At 44.9% G+C, this 24,312-nt stretch overlaps 1 pseudogene; it reads left to right on the plus strand.

The window, feature by feature from the left end:
• Nucleotides 1-7,938: 7,938 nt before the first annotated feature.
• On the plus strand, nucleotides 7,939-11,164 carry LOC147021237 (uncharacterized; annotated as a pseudogene).
• The last annotated feature ends 13,148 nt before the right edge of the window (nucleotides 11,165-24,312 follow it).

Below are 24,312 nucleotides of genomic sequence, written 5' to 3' on the forward strand. Positions count from 1 at the left end.
AGTCATGAGTGGAGATTGCCTTGGATATCGGAAGAAGAGAGTTTGGTGAACAATGCGGGATGACAGACCGTATCGAAAGCTCACGATATGTCTTGGGAGATGGCTCTGATCTCATGTCTGGCATTTAGGATCTCCATCCATTGTTGGGAAAGTAGAAGCAGCTTTCCCAGGGTAGAGTGACATCGTCTGAATCCAAATTTATGGTCAGCAATTAGACGACTTAGCAGTAAAACCATAAACAGAAAAAGAGGAGTTTAGGGTGGATAATTAATCCTGAATATCATGAAAATGTCGAGGCTTCTGGAGTTCATGTAATAGAAAGGGAAGTTACCTGTAATAATCAGCAAGATTCAGATTATTAAGATTGAGATTATTCGATACAAAGTAGTTGCATGTGCTATCATTTACATAAGCTGCGTTGGCTGGAGTGCCAGCAAGACCAATTATGTCATTAAACGTGTTCACATCAGGACAACTTACCAACTTAAAAAGAAAGTATTTGTTGGATTGCCAGCAGCAGCCAGGTGTGTGTTCAGTTAAGAAGTTTCTTGTCGAGTGCTCACCAAGTGGTGTAAGCACTCCATCCAAAGCCGTTCATGAGGAACGGCTGGCTTGGCAAGCGCTAACTGCTTGGTAACTGAACACATCCCAGATTGCCAGCAGGTTTTCCAGCAGTATCAGATGAAACAAGGAAGGTAGTGGAGATTCCATTATGCTCCATAAAACGTATCCAGTACTTCTGCATGCTCATACCATTTTCCAGATCTAAAACGATATTTCTTTCCTTCCTGCTAAGCCTTAGCGACCTGCTTTGACCATCGGCGTTCTTCTTGGAGATCTTGTGTGAGGTCTTTCACACAGCGCAAACAGGTTGGACGATCAACCGGGAACACCATGAGGTTTCTGGTAGCACATACTCCTTTCACTGACCTCAGAAGGATCACAGGCTGAATCAACCCCACCTGGTGTTAATTCAGCAGCTGGCACAGCTCAAACTCTGGAAAACCTGAAGTTGTTGACTGCCTGTGGCTGTAGGATTGCCAGCAAGCGTTGGTGGTGGCTTTCATGTCATCCAGCGAATCTTTCATGGTGCTGATGCAGTGCACTTCCAACATTTCCTGATGGAAAGTTTGGAGTCTGACTCCATAGCATCAAAGATGCGATGGGAGGTGGGGTGGGTGTTGTACATTTTAAACGTTGAAATTACACCTTGGTCGAGCGGTTGTATCAGGCAAGGTGGTGTTGGGTGGCAGAAGATGATGTCATTGTTGAGATGGGCCACCTTCAGTGACTCAGGGAGGCCAGGAGCATTGTCCACCAGCAGGTGGACCTTGAAGGAGAGGTTATTTTCTGCGAGTACCTCTCCACTTGAGGGACAAAACAGTTGTGGAACCAATCCATAAAAATGGCAACTGTAACCCACACCTTTTTCTTTTTTTGCCTTTGAGAGCATATGAGTTCAGTGAACGATACAGCATCATTGGCTCGATCATGCAGTCACCTCTGGCATTGGCACAGAGGAGAAGAACTATCCAGTCCTTCACAGCCTTGAACTCGCTGCTGTTCTCTCTCTACTTTCTTTCCCCGGTGGTTGTTTGGGTGTGGTGTCATGGCCGCTTGCTGCAGCTGATCTGTGCTGTGGTGAGTTGCTTGTGTGGTTTTCTCCTTCCTCCCTCCCCTCTCTCTCTCTTTCTATCCTGCTGTGTTTATCTCATTTTCTCTCTCTAGTTGTGTTATCTACACCCTCTGTCCTTGAGAGAGAGAAAGAGTGAGAGCGGGCCTACTTGGGTGTGGCCTACCCAGTGTTGATGACGCTTTATTAACGTTTTGTTTGATTGTTAATTTATTTTGATTCACTTAGTTTTGATCATGTTGCCTGAACTGAGCAAAGTGGTGTTCGTGAAATCGTCGTCATGGCGACTACAGGTTTTCAGTATGAGGCGTTTGACAGTTTAACTCGGAAACATGAGCTCGTGTGTGTTCCGCCAGGAGTCCTCACTGAGGACGTCGTCCTTGCAGTCGGGAATATAATCGGTTTTAAACATGTTTGCGCTGTGTCTCGAATGAATCAGAAAGTTGTTGTGTTCGCGTCGAATGAAAATCTTGTTCACGATGTTGTGAGTGCGGGATTAACCACCAACCACCGAGGGTGGTGTTTTTATGTTAGCTTCCCCCATGGATACTCTTGTGGTAAAAATCGTTGTGTAATCATACACCATTCTTACCGAATGTTCCATTATTGTCAGTCCTGTCTCGTTGTGGAACAGTTGTCTCGAGAATGTCGATGATACCCCGAAGAAGCAGTGACAAGAGCATAAAACCTGTAATGAGTTTCCGGCGACAGGTGTACAAGGAACTGACGACACGGGGTTGATCATTTCGTTCAAGGTAAATTTTAATGATCGCTAGTATCAAATGTACACCTCGCTGTTGAGAATGATAGTATTTCACTTCTCGTTCCGGAAAATGAGGTAAATCCAAATTTGTCGATTATTCCTGTTGATTCTTCATGTAGTGAAGCAATGATTGAGGATCCCATTATTATTATTTCAATAAAATGGAGAGGATCGGCTGCTCGTCTTTCTATCGGTACTGCAAAGAAGGTAATATTGGAGAAGGGCAGTGTAGCTGAAAATACACCTCAATGTGTTCCTCATGTTTCAACCTGAATTGAGAAAAAACAATCAAGTAGGTCCTGTCGTTGAGGAAAATACGTCTCAAAGTTTACAGATTTTTTCTGAGAATACAAATTGTAGAATCGGTGAAGAAGATGGTGATGGTGAAGACAGTGTTAAACCCTCAAATTAACCATAACTATCACTAACTACGCAGACAGTGATTCACATGTCCCTCTTCACTGCTCCTTTTACCGATACAGATTCAAAATTGTACTCCGGGATCTCCGATTGAATCGGTCGATAAGGCTCCGCAAGAGTGTGAAACCAAGGTTTGAACTCCTGTTGAGCATACGGAACACCATGGAAATGACAGCAACACAGTAGAGCTTTCCAGTGAATCTCCAAAGATTCAGGACATTCCATCAGTGACTTCAGAGACTGAAAACCTTGTCTGATTTGTCAGAATCCGGTGAGGATGTCGAGGTGCCTGAGTTGTCTCAGCCTTCATCTGATCAGCCAATGATAGCTCCTCAACTCGTTCTTTCTTTCCAAAATGAAACTTATAGACAGCGAAATGTAGTTATCAAAGATAAATTTCCTGATGGTGTTTCATTTATTCAAACTGCCAAAGACATTATGTGATAGTCCGATGAGTTCTCCGTCACAAAGTCACAGTTTCACCATCTCAGGAAATTCATGACAAGAGCCGGTCTTGAGATTCACAACACCCAACCAAGCCCTTTGAATGAAGAAAATCACCTTTGGTACCTTAAATATTAATGGTGGAGGTGTAAACCACAACCACCAAGCTCAAGTGAAAAGTTTATTGAGACGGAGGAACATCGACATACTTTTATTACAGGAAACACACATTGGTGTCGTCTTGTTGGGGGGACAATGATTGTTTTTTTAGCAACTTGTCCCCTCTCTCGGCAGGTGTTGCTTTCATACTGAGACCTGGGCTGACACCTGAGTCATGCCTCTTTCAGGAGATTGTTAAAGGCCGGTTCATCTCTCTTGAATGAGTCATTAACAATTTCCATTTTATGTTATTTAATGTATATGTGCCTCGTGAGAGCACAGAATGGAGAGCTTTCTTTGTGTCTGTGATCAATCATTTACAGGCCGCTGATTTAAGTCGCTGAGTTTCCATTGGGGGTGATTTTAACTGTACCTCTGAAACCGCAATGGACAGGAATACACCAGAACCTCATCCCAAACCTTGGAGTGATTTATCGCTTTTCTTTTCTCGGGTTGGTTTGTGAGATGTATGGAGGGTACTTTACCCCAAATGAATCCCACTTGACGTGGAGCCGTCTTACCAGTGGGAGGATTTCCTTTGCCAGATTCGACCGATGGTAAATAAACTCATGGTTTCGGAAAACGGTGGGCTCTCCAGATTTCTCTCCATCGATATTCTCAGATCATTACATAGTAACCATGGGGCTTTTTCTCCCTCAATCAATACATAGAAGTGTATATTGGAAATTTAATACCAATCTTTTAGAAGATGATCGATTCAAAGAAGCTTTCCAAGTTTTCTGGGCTTCCCAAATCTGAAGAAATCCCTCTTTTTCTTCAGTGAATTTATGGTGGGACAATACGGAAACCCAGATTATGGTGTTTTGTCATCAGTTTACAGCAAATTTGTCATCACAAATTTTAAGAATGTAACAATGGCTTCTTTCGAAGCTGACATTGTACACCTTGAAGGTAAATTGGCTAACAGCAATGATACAGGAAGTTATCAATTATTACTTGCAAAGAAGATTCAGTTAAGAGAGTTAATCCAAGAGAATGCAGCTTGGGTTGTTACTCAGACTGAGGGTTAAAAACTTAAAGCTGTTACATACCCCGAGTAAATAATTATTTCTGTTATATTCCTCTCGTAATTCACCCAATACTATATTTTCTGTTTATGACACCAACGGAGTTGTTGTCATTGATTCCATTGATATAAGGTTGTGCTTAAAGTATTTATTCTCCAATCTATTTACAAAACAAACTGTTTGTGATGAAATTATGAAACAATTATCCTCTCACCTCTCCTCTCGAACTGAGCCCCAGCATCCAGACTTGGACTCACCAAGTATGCTGGAGGAATTAACCCAAGCCTTAGCTGGAATGGACTCGGGAAGTGCCCCCAGAATTGATTGCCTGCCGGCTGAATTTTATGTGGAATTTTGGAACCTGTTTGGCCCAGAACTGATGCACCTCTTTAAATCATCATTGTTGCATGGAGAACTGCTTCAAAGCTTGAGAAGAGCGGTAATGTCCCTTCTTCCAAAGGCGAGTGACTTGCGACAAATGAAGAATTGGAGACCTTTTTCTTTGCTTTGCACTGACTATAAAATCCTTTCCAAAGCCTTGGTGAATCGACTCAAAAAAGTAATTGGTGATTTGTTCCATCCTCATCAGAATTATTGTGAACCGGGCAGATCCCTATATGATAACATTTTTTGCATGAGACTTTATCGAGGGTAATTGTGCACAGATTGACTTTGGTTTAATTTTTCTTGATTTAGAAAAGGCTTTTGATAGTATAGACCAGCGTTTCTCAACCTTTTTTTTTACCCTTGTGGAACCCTTGGAATAGTTTTCATGTCTCAGGGAACCCCGGCATAAAAATTATAATATACCATTATTAATATCTCGCTCTTTTATATTTTTATCGTAGTTCACGTGGTAAATATAATAATTTTTTTTTTTTTCGGATACCTGGTTTAAGGAAAAAATGACCCCCTTTTCGTCAAATTTATTGGCAATGAAAAAAAAACAAAAACATACCACTCGTTTATGAGACCTCACACCGAGGTTTTAATTCACAAAAAATTTTTTTTGTTGTTTTGTTTGAAAACGTCTTTTTGAAAGTGTTTGTCAACCCCGAGTCTGTTTGACAATTAAAAAAACACACCTCATGTAACTTGATCAACAAAACTTAAACAAATAAAGCTGAATCAATAAAGGTAAACAGAAGAACTAACACACAGAGAGAGAGAGACAGAGACAGAGACAGAGACAGAGACAGAGACAGAGACAGAGACAGAGACAGAGACAGAGACAGAGACAGAGACAGAGACAGAGAGAGAGAGAGAGAGAGAGAGAGAGAGAGAGAGAGAGAGAGAGAGAGAGAGAGAGAGAGAGAGAGAGAGAGAGAGAGAGAGAGAGAGAGAGAGAGAGAGAGAGAGAGAGAGAGAGAGAGAGAGAGAGAGAGAGAGAGACTGAGACTGAGACTGAGACTGACTTCGCTCTAGGAAGCACAGAGAAGATAGATGGACACCGTGCGTGCGTCCCGTACTTGAGTCACTCACTCAATGATACACGAATCCGCCGCATACAGGACGTCCACTAACCAGTGAGGGCGGTTTCACACTGGCGCCATATAGACATCATTAAATACATTCCCTATGGTTGTTATAATTGTAAATGATACAAGAGGTTGAAGCCTCTATTATAATAACTAAGGAGTTTCCAACAATATGCCGTACGTGTATCGTAAAATTACGAATATTAAATCAAACAAAAACTACTCAAAAATACATTAGCCTATTTATTGCTGTTTCTCGCGGAACCCCGAGCGACCTCTTGCGGAACCCCGGTTGAGAAACACTGGTATAGACCATGGCTTTCTGTATCTGTGTTAGAAGTTTATGGATATGGGTTAATTTCAGGACTTAAATTGCTTTATTTTATAATAATGTTATGGAAATTGCCCTTATTGGACTACAAAATATAGCATTAGCTCAGATCCCCCATGAAATGCATGTATAGATAGGTTGTTTGGTGAAATGGACATTATATGTGTGCCGGGAGGTGTAAGAGGTTGTTTTATTGTTTGTGCGGTGGTAGTGGAACAAGGGCCCCCTCTCTTCTTCCTCCCCTCTATGGACGATAGTCCCCGCCCAGTCGGTTGAGAGGGTGTGGCTAAAGGGAGGAAGTGACGCAAAGGGGAAGAGTTTTGTTGGACTTTGCTGAGAGAAGGGAGCTCGTGTGTCGAAGGAGCGAACGACAGAGCAGACGAGGACCTCGTGAACAACTTCAGTTTGGCAAAAGTACAAAACTGCAGTCAGTTGAGAGGCGTGCTCATGTGTCGAAGAAACGAACGAGAGAGAAATGAAGGATTCATAAAAAGAGGATTGTGTGTGAAGAACAGTCAGGTTCTCGAGGTATGCTCGGAGTCGCTTCTAAGCGAGCGAACGAAGGAGGCACAGTATTGGATCTGCCGGGGGAGACGCTGAACCTGCCTGCATGTCAAGGATTCTGCCGTGAGAGGGATGGCAGCCGGCTTTGAGAGGTGAGCGTGGAAAAGGAAAGAAAAGGTGATTTGATAAAAGAGAGAGAGAGAGAGAGAGAGAGAGAGAGAGAGAGAGAGAGAGAGAGAGAGAGAGAGAGAGAGAGAGAGAGAGAGAGAGAGAGAGAGAGAGAGAGAGAGAGAGAGAGAGAGAGAGAGAGAGAGAGAGAGAGAGAGAGAGAGGAACTGAGAGGACTAAGAGGACTAAGCGGAAGTCGGGCTTCGAGGCGGGAAGGCAGGAGAGGAGACGCCGGAGCCTCTGACGGTCCCTGCTCACACCAATAGCTCGACACATTTGCCGATCCGCTTGCCGGAGCCAGGCACCTCGATTTGGGCCTTGTCTGGTGGACAGGCCAGGCCTGGATTTGTATGCTGGACCTTGAGAGAAATCGGCTGAGGCCCATCGTTGATTTGGCGCTCTCGTGCCATTGACCTTAAGCAGGGTCAGAGCGCGCACGGTGCGAAGGGGACAATAGTATGGCGCCACCATCTTGCCACGCGGCGCGTTCGAGCTGGGGCTCGAACCCGTGGACATCTGCCTGTTGCGAGCGACATTCATGCTTTTGACACTGTCCTCTCATCCATGAAACCTCACCAAGTACTCTGTCTTGTCTTGCATGCATGCTGTCTGTCTGTAGTTGTCTGCACGTTGTTCAAGGCATATTTTGGTAGCGACCCCCTCAAAACCTGTAGTCCGTTGTTTCCTCGTTAAGAACGGGTTGAGAATTGTTAACAAAAACATTGTTGTGAATTTTGCTTGTGTTGTGATCCCTGATGTGCCCCAGAGGAATAAATCCACCTGATTCGTCAAAAAAATCTTTTTTTTTATAAATGGCTACGGATTGGAGCCGACACCTATCGAACTACACCGTCTGAATCCGCAACAATTGGTAGTCAGGCGCGGGATACTTGGACCAGTGGTGCATTTCGCACAACGGATATTGCTTACGAAATTAAAAAAACAGTCCAAATTTGATTTGATTTTATGCTTGAGCGGATCGGAAGAAAAACTTGCAAATTATAAAGAAAATGGAGTCGCAAAATGGCGGCGCAGCTCCATCTCGGCGTGACACGAAGCGGGAGAGGGCTAATTATAGGGCAACGAACCGTGCGGCACGAAGGAAACGCTCCCGCCCACCGGTTCAGGCCACCTGGACACGGTATACGCCATGGCAGACAAGTCAGGACGCCAACGCGTATATTGGCAAGCTTGAGACACAATTGTCGGATGCCTTGGAGCAGTGGAGGTGTGGTGATGACTGTATAGAGGAATTGCAAATTGAATTGGATGAGGCACAACGGCAAGCAGACGAGGTTCATGAGGATTACGTGCACGGGGAGTCACAACAGTTGGCCAATGCACAGGAACGAGTTCGGGGACTGGAAGAGGACTTAGCCAACACAGGCGTGGAACTACATGGAGAAAGGATTAGAGTGGAGTGGTTTATCCGAAGGATGTTGGAACTAGAGAGGAGCGAACTGAACAAAAGAATAGAGGAAGAGCAGATTGTTATCTCCCGGGATAGAAAGAATTTGGAGGAAGAATGGGGAAAAAAGCTAGAAAAGGAAAAATGTGAACACGATTTGGAATTGAAACAACTGAAGGAAGAGGTTTGATCAGACAACCATATAAGAGAAAGCCTCGAACAGAAGATAAAAAGAGGAGAGAAATCTCTGGAGCAAAGGAAGGAAGAATTGTTGGAAAAGTCAAGACAGTTCGAAGAACTACAGGGAGAAATGAGGGAAGTAGAGTGGAGTACCCATGAGTTGGAACAAGAGAAGAGCGAACTGAACGAAAGAATAGAGGAAGAGCAAATTAGTAATTCTCGGATAGGAAGAACTTGGAAGAAGAATGGAAAACAAAGCCAGAAAAGGAAAAACGGAAACATGATATGGAATCAAAACAACTGAAGGAAGAGGTAAGCTCAGGCAATCAGATAAGACAAAGCCTCGAACAGAAGATAAAAAGAGGAGAGAAATATCTGGAGCAAAGGAAGGAAGAATTGTTGGAAAAGTCAAGACAGTTCAAAGAATGCCAGGAAGAAATGAGGGAGGAAGAAGAAAGGAAAACAAAGCTGGAAGAGGAAAATTGTGAACAAGATTTGGAATTGAAACATCTGAAGAGAGAGGTAAGAGCAGACAATCAGAGAAGAGAAAGCCTGGAATAGAAGATAAAAAGAGAACAGAAATATCAGGAACAACGAAAGGAATATGGTAAGAAAAAGGACGAATTGAGGGAGGAAGCATGCGAAAGAGGTGCGGAGATGAGCAAGAGAATGGATGAAATGAGGAAGGAAGCATGTAAAAGAGGTGAGGAGGCGAGAGAGGAATTATGGAAAAAACCTTCTGAGTTACGGAAACACCAAAGCAAAGAGAGGGAATTACAAAACGAACTGTGGATGTTAAGGGAGGAAAGAAAGAGAACGGAGAATGAAACGTTAAGGAACCACACTGTGTAGATTGAACAGTTAGAAGCCAAGGCCAGATTTAAGAATGAGATGCAAGAAAGAGCAATGAAAGAACAACAAATGTAGCAGGAAAGGGAGATCAATAAATTGAAGGAAACAACGAGATTGGGGAATGAAAAACATGAGAGACAGTGGGATAGAAAACAAAAAGAACATGGATTTGAAATAGAACAACTGAAGGAGAAACCAAGTTTGGAGTACGTGGAGATGGTGAAAGAACAAGGAATGAAGAAGGAAAGGAAAATCAGCCAATTGAAGGAAACGACGAGATTGGAGAATGAGGAACAAGAGAGACAGTGGGATAAGAAACAAAAAGAACAAGGAATGAAGCAGGAAAAGGAAATCGACAAATTGAAGGAAGTGACGAGATTGGGGAATGAAGAACAAGAGAGACAGTGGGATAGAAAACAAAAAGAATATGAATTTGAAATTGACCAACTTAAGGAGGGAGCAAAGTTGGAGTATGGGGAGATGGAAAAACTCTGGAAAAATAGGAAACAACTCAAAAGGCTCGGAGAGGAAGAACGACTCGAATGGAAAAGAAAATGGAGCCAGGAAGTAGAACAGCATAATAATATGGGATGTGTGACATCACCACAGGGAGGAATGTTAGTGTTGCGGAACTTGATTCACATCACTCGTCGGATGACACAACAATTAGAGCAAACCCTGCTGATGGAGACATTGAGGGAGTATACGGGGTTGTTGACGAATGAAACACATTTTGAGCAGGTCCAGCATGTGGAGCTGACAGCCCCAGAGGAGTATGGTGAACCGATGATGAGTAACCTGTTGGAGAGAAGCGTCCAGACAGAGGTGAGTCTGGAACGAAGCAGGTACGTGGGTACATGCATACATGGTGCGGACAATGAGCTTAAGGTAGAAATTGAATTTTATGTTAATGAAGAGACTCTGTCCAATGGGGTGCACGTATGCGTGACCCCTGAAGGTGTGTGTGGAATGCCTGTGAACGAATGCTGTGAGCCCACATTCCAGACTACAGCACCGGTATGTGCTGCCGAGGCCGAAGTGTGTGTGGGTATTTACCTGGCGGTCGAGAATGTAGCCCTGGAGTGCGAGGCAGTTGGTCAGTACACAGGGAAGTTTGAATGTGTGGAGGGTCAACACATAACCTTGGAATGTGTGCAGCTTACTGTTTGTGGGAGTCCTGGGCATGGAATGAGTGGTGACATAGGAAATAGGTTTGAGGTGCAAGGGAAAATAGAAATGCCACCAGGACAGAACTTGAGCCAGGGGATGGGATCGATAATGGACAGCTCCGCATGGGTTCTTACAGAGTTGGTGGTGCTGCATCCAGGAGCAGGCTTTAGAAATCGGATTTTAATTTCTCTATCAGCCTCACAGGAACTTTGGAGTGGAGTGCAGATGAGTAGCAGGTGGCACTGGCGTGTTTCACTTGGTCTTCAAACCTTTCTGAGCACACGAGTGGTTTGGCTAGCTGAGTGGGGTTTATCTGTCTTTAGGGAGTTAATGGAGAAGAGGGGGAGGCCGCCTCCCTGATTGGGGTTTACCTGATTTCCGTGAACCCTGGAAAAGAGGGAGAGGCCATTCCACCTATTGGGGTTTACCTGATTTCCGTGAACCCTGGAGAAAAGAAGGGGGTACATCACAACCCGCATTGAGGCGTGACCCCCTTGAGCCGTGGTGGAAAGGCATCGGGCTCATGTAATGGTAATGATGGATTCGTTCCCTCACTCCCCTTCCAATGAGCCAAAGAAGCAGGCCATATGGGGATGTAAGAAATTTTGATTGGAAATTGTACCGAAAGTGATTGCAAATTGAGAGATGGCAGAAGGCATAAGAGTGGCACGGGTGGATATGGGTGATTATTGAAAAAAATGGTGGAGACATTACAGGCAGAACGTTGAACACACCTGAAACGAGTGGATGACAAAGAGTGGCTTGTTTGAGGAAGGATTGAAATACCTGGTTAGAACCATGCAGAGGTCCATGGGGCTGGTGAAGAGATTTTGATGTTTTTTTAAATTGTTGGAAATAAACAATTAGGGCAGTATGGAGGAGGCCAGCCGAAGATGGACGTAGTGACAAATTTATAGGGGTTTGAGGAAAAGGTGTACCAGTTAAATTTGATGACCAAGTGGGATCCGAGGGACTGGTGTGTTTTTGTTTTCACATAAAAGTGAAAGGTGTTGGATGGTGTTGTGGACTGGGTGTGTGGCACTGTGGAATGAATGACTAAAGTGTTTGGGTGAATGGCATGATTGTGCAAATGAGGTGAGTGAGCGCGAACAAAGTACCCTGTCGGTAGGTGTCTCCTAACCAAGTTAGTGTAGGTTAGGGGGACTAAGAGGACTTGACATGGATTCTGGCTGCTGTTCCATTGTGCAGGCGGACTGCGATGGGGAGGTGCAGGCCAAGGTATGGGGATACTGGCTGGTAGTGTGACATGGCATGGGAAGTTGGTGAGTCGGGAAATAGGGCAGCAGGGCTTTGAGGGTTCAGTGCCAAGAGAGCACCGTAGGGTTCAGTGCTAGGAGAGCACGGTAGGTTCAGTGTCATGAGAGCACAGTATGGGTGCAAGGAGAGCACAGTGTGGGTGCTATGAGAGCACAGTATGGGTGCTAGGAGAGCACAGTATGGGGACTAAAGAGAGCCACCCCTTAGTTAGGAGTGCCAGAAGCACGCTCAGGTGAACCCCGAGGTCACTGGGTGTCCTCCACCACGATTGGAAGCAGGTGAAGAGGCCTGGTAGTAGTCACACTCCCCAGCCAGCGAGTTATGCCTGGCACCACCGCATGGCAAAAGATAAATAAGGGCCTTGCCCAGGTTTAATAGAATGGAACAGTGTGCCAGGTCGGGAAAAATGGGTCATTGGGATCATTCTAGCCATAGCAGGGTTTGTTGCATTGTTTCGGGCTAAAAAGTAAATGGTTCGGTTCGATGGATTCTCCTCTGCACCATTCATGTGTGACACCTGGTACGAGTCGTGTTGATGGGCGAAATTGTTGGCAAGGGCCAGGGTAGGTCACCCTCTCCAAGTGCTAGAGAGGCCACCAGTATGTCATGACCACACATCCACAAAGATAACAGGTGAGTAAGAGACACACCATCCTGTCTGTAAAAGGAAAAAAAGAGTGAGAAAAAAAAGAACTTCACCAAAGCAAGTCAGGCAAGGAAGGTTAAGGGTACATTCCATCTCACCTGGTCTGAGGTCATCACACCCATTTGCATCCTCAAGAACGCCTCCGAACTGCATTTGTTTCCCATCGATATCACCGTGCCACCATTGCTGTGTCACCTGCTGTCCAATGCAGGGCTTGTTGCCTGCTGCTGCTTGTGAGTAGGCCACATGGGCCGAAGCATTTTTGTAGGCCATTGAGGCCAAAGTGCTTTTGTGGGCCGTTGCGGCCGAAGATGCATGCCATTTTGTGGGCTCAGTGGGCTGAAGAACTGTGAGATTTGGCCACTGGGCCGACTGAATTCACCTGGTGAGAGGCCAATAAGGCCACGAAGTGAGGAAACTCTCAGGGGTGAATGGACAATACTGCCGGGAGGGGGCATGAAGGAGCGAACACGTGAAAGAACTTTGAACCTTTGAATGTCCTGCTCCTATGCCAATATTGGTGTTCAAAGTAAAATTGAATGCCCTCCCATTGAAATCCATAATTAGAATGTTAAGTAGTGTGCATAGAGTGTGAATTTGGTTGTTAGATTGGTGACCTGACACACTAGGATAGGCACATGCCAATCCTACTGTGACACTTTGGTTTTTGGAGTTGTGCTTCTCATGTTGTGGGTTAGAGTAAATGGGAGATCTGTGCTGTATGTTAGACAGGGCCATTGCCATGGGCTGCCCGAGATGGTGGCTCGGGAGAGCCTCGGGAGAAAGGTGGGGGTAGTGTAACGGAAATGGCCCTTATTGGACTACGAAATATAGGATTAGCTCAGATCCCCCATTAAATGCATGTATAGATAGGTTGTTTGGTAAAATGAACATTATATGTGTGTCTGGAGAAGTAAGAGGCTGTTTTATTGTTTGTGCGGTGGTGGTGGAACAAGGGCCCCATATTCTTCCTCCCCTCTACGGACGATAGGCTCCGCCCAGTCGGCTGAGAGGGTCTGGCTAAAGGGAGGAAGTGACACGAAGCGGAAGAGTTTTGTTGGACTTCACTGAGAGAAGGGAGCTCTTGTGTCGAAGGAGCGAATGAGAAAGCAAACGAAGACCTCGTCAACAACTTCAGTTTGGCAGAAGTACAAAACTGCACTCGGTTGAGAGGCATGCTCGTATGTCAAAGAAGCGAAGGAAAGAGAAACGAAGGCTTCGCAAAAGAGGATTGCGTGTGAAGAACAGTCGGGTTCTCGAGGTGAGCTCGGAGTCGCTTCAAAGTGAGTGAACGAAGGAAGCACACTGTTGGATCTGCCGGGAGAGACGCTGAACCGGCCTGCACGTCAAGGATTCTGCCGTGTGTGGGACGACAGCCGGCTTTGAGAGGTGAGCGTGGAAAAGAAAAGACAAGGTTATGCGACAGAGAGAGGAACTGAGAGGGCGAAGCAGAAGTCGGGCTTCAAGGCGGGAAGGCAGGAGAGGAGACGCCGGAGCCTCTGACGGTCCCTGCTCACACCAATGGCTCGACACGTTTGCCGATCTGCTTGCCGGATTTGGGCCTTGTCTGGTGGACAGGCCAGGCCTGGATTTGTATGCTGGACCTTGCGAGAGATCGGCTGAGGCCCATCGTTGATTTTGCGGTCTCGTGCCGTCGACCTTACGCGGGGTCAGAGCACGTGCAGACCACATGCGGTGCAAAGGGGACAAGAGTATGGTGCTGCCATCTTGCCACGCGGTGCGTTCGAGCTGGGGTTCGAATCCATGGACATCCGCCTGTTGCGAGCGACATTCGTGCTTTTGACACTGTCCTCTCGTCCAAGAAACCTCACCAAGTATTCTGTCTTGTCTTGCATGCATGATGTGTCTGTCTGTCTTTGTTTGCATGTTGTTTAAGGCATATTTTGGGAGCGACCCCCTCAAAACCTGTAGTCCGTGGTTCCCTCGTTAACAACGGGTTGAGAATTGTTAATAAAAACATTGTCGTGAATTTTGCCTGTGTTGTGATCTCCGAGTTCCTCCAATAAATCTGGTTGATTCGGATGAAGTTGCCGCGATGGATTAATTCGTGTCGGGTCGAGGAATGATCCGTTAGATTGGCATCTTCTTCTTCTTCTTCTTCTTCTTCTTTCGGCTGCTCCCGTTCGGGGTCGCCACAGCGGATCATCCCTATGATCCGCATAGTGATTTGGCACATGTTTTACGCCGGATGCCCTTCCTGACACAACCCTGGTCGCCTCTTACGACACAGGGATATGGTACACCTATTTTAACCGGGGTATACACCGGCCCAGTATACTGGTACTCATTTCGCCGACCTCAGAAGGATGACAGGCTGAGTCAACCCCCTGGTGTATTAATTCAGTGGCCCAACGGGGCTTGAACTCAGAACCTTTTGGATCCCAAGCCGCTGCCCTAACCACTGCGCCAACACCAGGCTCTATCTGTTAGATTGGCATATAACACCAAAATGGTTCAGACTGGCAGAAAACGCTCAGCATCTGACAAAACCAGTCTGTAACCGGGGGCTCTATTTCCCCAACTGGCAAGGTTCAGGATTACGTTGGTATTGCGATTGAAGATGCGTGACCCGAGGCCTGTGCTGAGCCGGCCAGCATTATAAACCCCGGAGATGGTGGGGGTGAGGGTGGCGCCAAGGACCGGGTGAGAAGCCCGCCACCACAGATCCGCAACAATAATATATCCAGTATATTTAAGTTAAATAATGAGCTTGTTTCCCCCATGCAGGTACAGAGGGGGGTAAGGCAAGGCTGCCCAGTCTCTGGGTTATTATTATTCACCCTTGTGTTGGAGCCATTTCTAGTTTTACTGAGGAAGAATGTCTCTCGAGTGGTTGTCTCCAGGGTACCCTTCAGTTATCTTATCAGCCATTACTGATGATGTCTCGGTGGTTGTTAAAGATAATAATGACATTGTTGCTCTCTATAAGTGTTTAGATTTGTTTTATTTCACTTCGTCTCTGAAGTGCAACTGGGAAAAAAGCAATGCTCTATGTGTTCCTTGCGTGAAAAGGAAGTTACCTGGAATAGCCCAATTCCAACAAGTACATCTTCATCAAAAGCTAAAACGTGTGGATGAAGCTGTTAAATTTCTGGGGTGTCCACAACATAGCCAAAAAAAAACTGGGATGGTGTTTCTGAACGGGTGGAAAAAAGATTGAGTAGGTGGAAAAGAGCCCTGCCCCATCTTTCGTATAGAGGTTGGCTCCTGGTCATCAACAATTTACTTTCCTCCTTTTTATGGCACAGGTTCATTTTGCCTGTCACCACCAGAAAGCTTGTTAAACATAGTATAAAAGCAACTGTTGGACTTCTTTTGGGGAGGCCATCACTGGTTACGACCAAGCATTATATGCCGTCCATTGGTTGAAGGTGGCCAGGGTATGGTCGACATCAGGAGCTGCATAATGGCCTTTCGGCTATTCTTTGCTAAAAAATTTGCTATCTGAAGAACAATTACCAAACCCTCTCTTGCCTTCTCAGATTCTGCAGCAAGCAGGTGGGCTCGGATATGGCCGTGAATGTTTTCTGGTCCTGCTTCAGTGTGTTGATGCATCTTCTCTCTCTAATTTCTATCAGAGTCTATTGAACACCTGGCAGAGCCTTTCAGTGTGCCGCCAGCAGGACACCTATGGAACGAAGATGTTCGCTCAAGAACCTTTGTTCCACATTCGTCTCTTCCCCTGTCTTCCCAGAAGTCGGGACTTCTGCCAACATTTTATATCAGCAGGCGTTACAAAAGTATGGCACTTCTTTTATGTTTCAGATTGTAGATGGAAATCTGCACAGGAAATAGCCGACCCAACAGGAACTCACTCCAAAAGAGTGATCGGAAAAATCTTGAGAGAGGTCACATGAATCGGGTCCCGACTGGGATTAGTTTGGACCCAGGAACATGATGCACTGTTTTATGAGGGGTTTTTCCCGATTTATGTGTGTAGTTTATCCCTAAAAACTTACTCCCCCCCCCCCATTAGAATGGGGTTAAACCCTTTTGAAAGATGAGCAAGAACTTTCCAAGTCTTGTGTCAAACATGTGTCCCCATGTGGGAGTCCATGTATAACAAGCTCATAAGTAAAAGGTCCGATGATCTCCAATATAGGTTGATCCACCGGATAGTCCCTTCCAAGAGGCTAATTAGTAAATTTTCTCCTGAATCTATGAGTTGCCCATTTTGTGTATGTTCGGAAGATGTGTTCCATGCCTTTATTAATTGTGTGAGATTGATTCCTTTATTTAATTGGTTTAATTTTGTATCACACAAAATTGATGTTGTGTTTTCTTTGTGTTCCTTTATTTTTGGTTTTCATGCCAAACATAATGAGGAAAATAAACTTTTTAGATTTCTCATAGCAACTGCCCAACTTGCAATATATCTCTCAAGGAGAGAAAAAATAAATGGAAAACCCATCGGGCAATGCGACATAATGTTTTTCTTTAATGCTCTCGTGTGAGCGAGAATAAAACTTGAATTTTCTTACTCCCAAGATGCTAAAAAGCTTGATGAGTTCACCAATACTTGGTGTCAGGATGCAATCTGTGAGGTGCGTGAGAACCAACTCATAATACTTTTGTCGTGTGCTATGGATTAATGTACAAAGTTAAAGTTCTCTTCTTTCTTTTCTTCTTCTTCTTCCTGCCTGTCTCTCTATCTCTCCATCTGCAGCCATCTCAGCCATCTATCTACAGCCATCTCATTGGTGGGTAGTTTCCTGTTGATGAAGTGTTTTTTTTTGTTTTTTTTTCCATGGTTGATTTCTACATATTAAATTTTGCACATGGTGAAGTCTCTGATTAGTGTTCCCTGTCTCTGTCTCTGTCTCTGTCTCTCTCTCTCTCTCTCTCTCTCTCTCTCTCTCTCTCTCTCTCTCTCTCTCTCTCTCTCTCTCTCTCTCTCTCTCTCTCTCTCTCTCTCTCTCTCTCTCTCTCTCTTTCTTTCTCTCTTTCTTTCTCTCTTTCTTTCTCTCTTTCTTTCTCTCTTTCTTTCTCTCTTTCTTTTTTTTTTCTCTTTTTCTCTCTTTCTCTCCTTTTTTTCCTATTTGTTAAATTGTATTTTAGTAATTTTCTGAAGCTTCCTTTGTTTCATTGCTTTGATGTACCAACGGTTGATGGAACTGCATAATTTTTTTGTATTTTGTGATAATAAAAGGACTTCAAAAGTCAAAGTCTCTTTCTCTCTTTCTCTCTCTCATGAAAGTTCATGTGAACATTTTCTTTCAGAACAGGCTGGTCTCATCTGTGTTGAAGACCTGCTTCAGTACATACCCATTCTCCTCGTTGAGTTGCATGAGTTGATCAGGGAAAGTTTCACCTGCCTCATGGTCCGCTCAGGTACTCTCACCTGTGATCTTGATATTGTGGAGACTGTAACACTACTTGAAGCAGTCAAACGATCCCCTAGTGGCTTGGAAGGGACTGGAGCCACTTGTACAAACATCACTCCAAACCGCATCACTCATGCTTGCAACACCACCTATGCCAGCCAAATAATTGTCCATGTGCTTTGCCTCATCACAAATCAGATGTCTGCTTTAAGGCAAGTGGCCCTGGCCACTCCATGCCTATATGCCTCAGCTATACTGCATGTGGTGTGAGGGACTATTGCAACAGAGCTCTGCACAAGTTGCTTCTCTTCTCCACTTATTCTCCCCACCTACTCTCATCCACTTATGCTCTGTCCTACACCAAGTTTAACCAAACATGGTTCCCCGTTCACCATGACAGAGCATGAGATTGTGCTGGGAGAAATGAGACTCATGAGAGACTCTACTCTGCAAGGTGGCGTTGGACTTCTGAAGGAAAATGCTTGTGGCTGCTGCTTCTTCTTCTTTGTTGGAGAAATGCCATGAGTTTCCGAAACACCCAAGTTATTGTCATTCTCTTATTTAAAAAAAAACTGATCCTGATCAAGAAAATGCAACATTCCGGTGAGACAGCACCGCCCTCTTTGGTGGTACTGCATGCACCCAGCTATCAAAGGAAGCATACAGGAGAAGATTGAGGTCCTGATACCCTGGAAAACTTGAGTGCGCAACACCTAACCTGTCTGGCCTGTCTGGACTCGCATCACCGTTCACCTCCTATGAAAAATGGATCAGCAAGCTGTGCAAAGCTTTGGAGGACTGCGAGGGCTGGGCTCGGTGATCTGCACACAGATGCTGATGTTCCTGGAATATGAAATGCTCAAGTTTTGCCTATATAGTCTCTTAAAAATTCATTAATTGTGATTGTTGTCTGAATGACAAAAAGGGAGGATGTCGATAGAATTCTCCAAAATGAACATGATGTGTTTGAGGGTGATAAAAATAAGAATGAAATGTTGCCATTTGCACCTGATTAAAAATAAATGTATTATAAATCTTTAATGGAAAATGTACTCAAATATGTTATGATTATTACTATTCTATATGCTTGAACATGTATCTGTTTTTAATTTACATGATTACCGAAGTTCTTTCCATGCCAAACGACCACTTACAGAAAGGCACCTATCCCTCTTTACATCGCTTATTCAGTCCTGTGGTGGAAAAGAACTCAATTTCCACAAGTTGGATCAGCATGCAAATGAAGAATCTTTAACTTCATATATACGGAGGAAGAACATTGTATGATTCACTGAAACATTTGAATGAACTTCAATGGAACAAGCCCAAACTAATCCCTTTTATACACAATTTAACATTACAAAGAATGGGAGGGTGAGAAGTATGAGGCAAAAGAACTCAAAACTGCAATACGTGTCCACTTTGGGTGGGAGGGAGAGAATGACACAATCATGGCAAAAGTTTAGTGTTAACAACCAGGTCACTCTGTTTCTATGTGACAAGCAAGACCTTTTTTCATAGTAAGATATTCCTTTTATCAATATGTAGGTCAAAAGACGTGGGGGGAAAAGGGAAACATTACTGACAGCCAATTGGACTTTAGTACAAAAATTAAATTTATGAAGTACCAGCAACAATTCAACACGTCAATATAATTGAAAATACATGAATATAATTATTTTTCTTCCACATGACCCTCAAAATTTTTCATACTTACCAGATGTAGTTTTCTACATCTGCAATGATGTCATAACGAAGGCACTTATGACATCATAGAAATCACACTTATTCCCCACGCGGAGTACTTGTCAAGTTTCATTTTTTTTCCTTGGTGCAGTTTCAGAGATACAGAGGTACAAAGTTTTTCTGTTTTTTCCAACACGGCTGTCACACCACGTGACCTATGACATCATAATTATAACTCAAACATTTTACATGAGCAGTCACACCTGTATTGAAAATTTCATCTCAATCAGACAAGAGGTTGTGGAGAAAAACATGAAAGTTCTGTGTGGACAAACACACAGACAAACAAATGGCCCCAAATGTAACACCCTCTCTGAATCCTTCGATGAGGATAATGATATTGGAAACATCAACGTTTCACAACTGGACTTTTATTTCAAGATGTTTTGAAATTCTTGCAAGCTGATGTAATCCCATGCAACTGCAGACTCCACGGGCACCTATCGGAGGCCATGCCAATACCAGTACATTGGTACTCATTTTGCCAACCTCAAAAGGATGACAGGCTGAATCAACCCCACCTGGTCTTAATTCGGCAGCCAAAGCAGCTCAAACTCAGTACCCGAAGATCCCAAGCTAGCTACCACAAACCATTAAATCAACACCAGGCTTACCTATCGACTTACTAACAGTGTTCATGTGATGAACACAGAATGAGCTGTGCGACTGCAGTGATATTGTTGTGGGCCGGGGGTTGGTGGCGAGGAACGGCCGCCAGGTGGAGCAGTAGAGCCGTCTCCCACCGAACACCCGGAATTGTAGGTCGTAACCTTCAGACAACTCCGAAGGTCATGGGTCACGTTAGGACCGTGATCGTCAATTCTCTGAGGTGTGGGGTAGGGTTAATAGCCAAATTTCAATATACCTTTGTACCCATGTCGTCAAAATTACCGGGGAAGTCACACCCTCAACGGACTCTGTCGAACCGGGTCGCTCTCGCGACCTCAGTCCAGTGTAACCAGGCAGAATTACCAAAGTCCATCAGTCCAAACGACAACTTACAGTGCAATCGGCTTACTGGTTCTCAAGCACGAACCGTGCTGGGTCAAAAATAGAAAGCACAACAACGACCTGGTACATTGAACAATCGAGGTTTATTTATAATGGGGCAGGGGAGCATAAACCGAATATGAGAAATGCAATTTATATACAAACAAACACTGAGCAATTTCTACTTAAGGACGGGACCCACGGACGGACACACACACACACACACACACACACACACACACACACACACACACACACACACACACACACACACACACACACACACACACACACACACACACACACACACACACACACACACACGAAATGGACCCCGTCGGGTCTTTTTGGGACCTTCCAGCCGAGGAGGATAGGTCAGCTTGGGAGTCAAGGTCTGGCCGGGTCGCTGTCCGCCTTGTGCGGTCACACTGGACTCCAACCCCACACGGTGGGACTCGAACCCACGACCCCGAATCCACCGAGCCTACGATCCTGGCTGCTCGACCACCACCACCACCACGAGGAGCTCCGCAAAACACCGCAGACCATGACCGCTGATTTTTTTTTGCTTCCGGTTTTTTTTTCCTTCCGGTTTTTGTTATGGGGAATGATGCATGCCGGGAGATAAAGGCATCGTCGGAGACATGAAAGACCCAAATAATATCAGACATGGTGTATATTTCCTCCACTGATTTTAATAAAGATATCTTCCGCATCATCAAAAAATAAGTTTTAATCGTGATTTACGTTATTTGATCGCTGATCCCGAATCCAGGTCGAAGTAACCGGAAATTGCGTATACAGTTGTGAACAAGTTATTGGTAAATTCAGAAGCGAATGTGAGAAGAATTCTATGTTTGCTTCTGATATTTATTTTTTTAGATGAGATCCTGTTCGAGGTGGTGTAGTTGTTGTTGTGAAGGTAATGTTGGGGAAATATTTATTTTTTTAGATGAGATCCTGTTCTAGGCAGTGTAGTTGTTGTTGTGAAGGTAATATTGAGGAAATATTAATTTTTTTAGATGAGATCCTGTTCGAGGCGGTGTAGTTGTTGTTGTGAAGGTAATGTTGAGTAATCTTAATTTTTTTAGATGAGATCCTGTTCTAGGCAGTGTAGTTGTTGTTGTGAAGGTAATGTTGAGGAAATATTTATTTTTTTCAATGAGATCCTGTTCTAGGCGGTGTTGTTGTCGTTGTGAAGGTAATATTGAGGAAATATATATATATATATATATACATATATATATATATATATATACATATATATATATATATATATATATATATATATATATATATATATATATATATATACATATATATATATATATATATATATATATATATATATATATATACATATATATATATATATATATATTTTTTGATGAGATCCTGTTCGAGGTGGTGTAGTTGTCGTTGTGAAAGTAATGTTGAGGAATTTTATATTTTGCAGGTGAGATCCTGTTCTAGTTGGTGTCATTGTTGTGAAGCAAATGTTGAGGTATAATGTTGAGGTAATACTTATTTTTTTTAGATGAGATACTGTTCTTGGCGGTGCAAATGTCGTTGTGAAGGTAATGTTGAAGAATTTTAGGTTTTTTTCAGATGAGATCCTGTTCTCAGCGGTGTAGTTGTTGTTGTGAAGGTAATGTTGAGGTAATATATATATATATATATATATATATGTATATATATATATATATATTTTAGATGAGATCCTGTTCTAGGCGGTGTAGTTGTTGTTGTGAAGGTAATGTTGAGGTAATATATATATATATTTTAGATGGGATCCTGTTCTAGGCGGTGTAGTTGTTGTTGTGAAGGCAATGTTGAGGTCATATATATATATATATATATATATATATATATATATATATATATATATATATATACACACATATATATTTTTTAGATGGGATCCTGTTCTAGGCGGTGTAGTTGTTGTTGTGAAGGCAATGTTGAGGTCATATATATATATATTTTTTTTTTTAGATGAGATCCTGTTCTAGGCGGTGCAGATGTCGTTGTGAAGGTAATGTTGAGATAATATATTTTTTTTCAGATGACATCCTGTTCTCGGCGATGTTGTTGTTGTTAGTGTGTACTAGGTGCGGTGGGACGCAAGAAGCACGCGGGCCACCATCTACTCCGCTTTATTGCGCGACCAGAAGCACAGTCCTGCCACCCCTAGCGGGCGAGGCATGATATACGAAAACCCAATCACGTGACACAGCACACTCCTCCCCCCGTAAAATGACCCGTCACATAACGAACGGATACTCACAACATGACCATCAGAAACCCATCAACACTCATAATCCTCCAAGTACCGCGGCCGCACCCTGACCCGCCTCGGACGGGCAGCGCCACCAGACAGTCCAGGCTCATACGCCTCCCGGCTCGGTCGAGGTGACACCCTCGCCGGACTCGCACTTTCCGCAACACCAGCTACCCCCGACTGCCCAGCCTGCTCGACGTCCCCGGGTAGGACGGCATCAGGCGAAGACCCCCTCGGCGCCGGCCCAGCCAGTCCCGGCGATACAACGTCAGGTGCCGGCGAGACTACCGGTGGGGGCCCCGCAACGTTCGGCCTGGGGAGGTGTGGGGGGGGGGTGACGCTGAACAGCGATCATGCATCTGGTCCACGTGCCGCTTCCACACACCCCCACCATCAGTCCGCACCATGCAATTCGCCGGCCCCAGCACCCCAGAGACCACCGCCGGCACCCACTTGGAACTGTGGAAATAATCACGTACCATCATCCGCTGCCCCACCTCGAAGCTGCGCAGCCGCGCCGGACGTGACATAGCCCCACTCCCCGACCCTCCAGGTCGCAGCAAATCTAGCCTGGACCGCAAAGCCCGTCCATAGAGACGAATAGCAGGCGTGTCACCCGTGACAGGATGAACTGCGTTCCTGTAATGGAGCAAAAAAACATCGACCACCGTCTGCACAGGTGCAACACCCCCCCTGCGCAAAGCCCACTTCAACATCTTGACAAACGACTCAGCTTGGCCATTCGTCTCAGGATAAGGTGCGGACCTTAGATGTCGAATACCATTCTGGCGCATAAACTCATCAAATACACCCACGATGAACTGCGGACCATTATCAGAGACCAGGATCTCCGGCAACCCCTTATTAGCAAAGATCGTCCTCAGCTTCTCTACCGTAATGCTTGCTGAAGTATGCTGCATTACTACCACCTCCGGCCATTTCGAGAATGCATTAATCACAATCAAAAACATCTTGCCATTAACCGGTCCCGCAAAATCTACATGGACCCTCTGCCAAGCTCGGTCTGGCACAGGCCAGAGACTCGAAGCTCGACGCGGGTTATCAGCATCTGTCTGGCACGTGGTGCAACGCTTAACCAATTGCTCAATGTCTTTGTCCAACCCCGGCCACCACAACAGGCTACGAGCAAGACTCTTGGTCTTCACGATGCCCAGGTGACTGACATGCAGTTCTTCCAAACACCGCTGCCTGAACCTCGGTGGAATCACGGTCCTCATTCCCCACATTACGCACCGTTGGACCAACGACAGCTCCGCTGCGCGTGACGTGAAAGGTCGAAATGCCGGTGTCGAAGGCAGATCGCTCCAATTCCCCGTAGAAATCGCCTGGACGACACGGGCAAGCACCGGATCACGAGCCGACTCCACCGCGACCTGCCTGGCCGTGACCGGCCCGCTTTGGACCTGGTCCAGCGCAAACACGTCGACACGGTCGCCCAGCTCAGACGCAGGTGGACCCTCCGCACAC

Source organism: Eptatretus burgeri, chromosome 8 (assembly GCF_056783735.1).
Source record: "Eptatretus burgeri isolate ZD-2024b chromosome 8, Ebu_testis_v1, whole genome shotgun sequence".
Taxonomy (NCBI): Eukaryota; Metazoa; Chordata; class Myxini; order Myxiniformes; family Myxinidae; genus Eptatretus; species Eptatretus burgeri.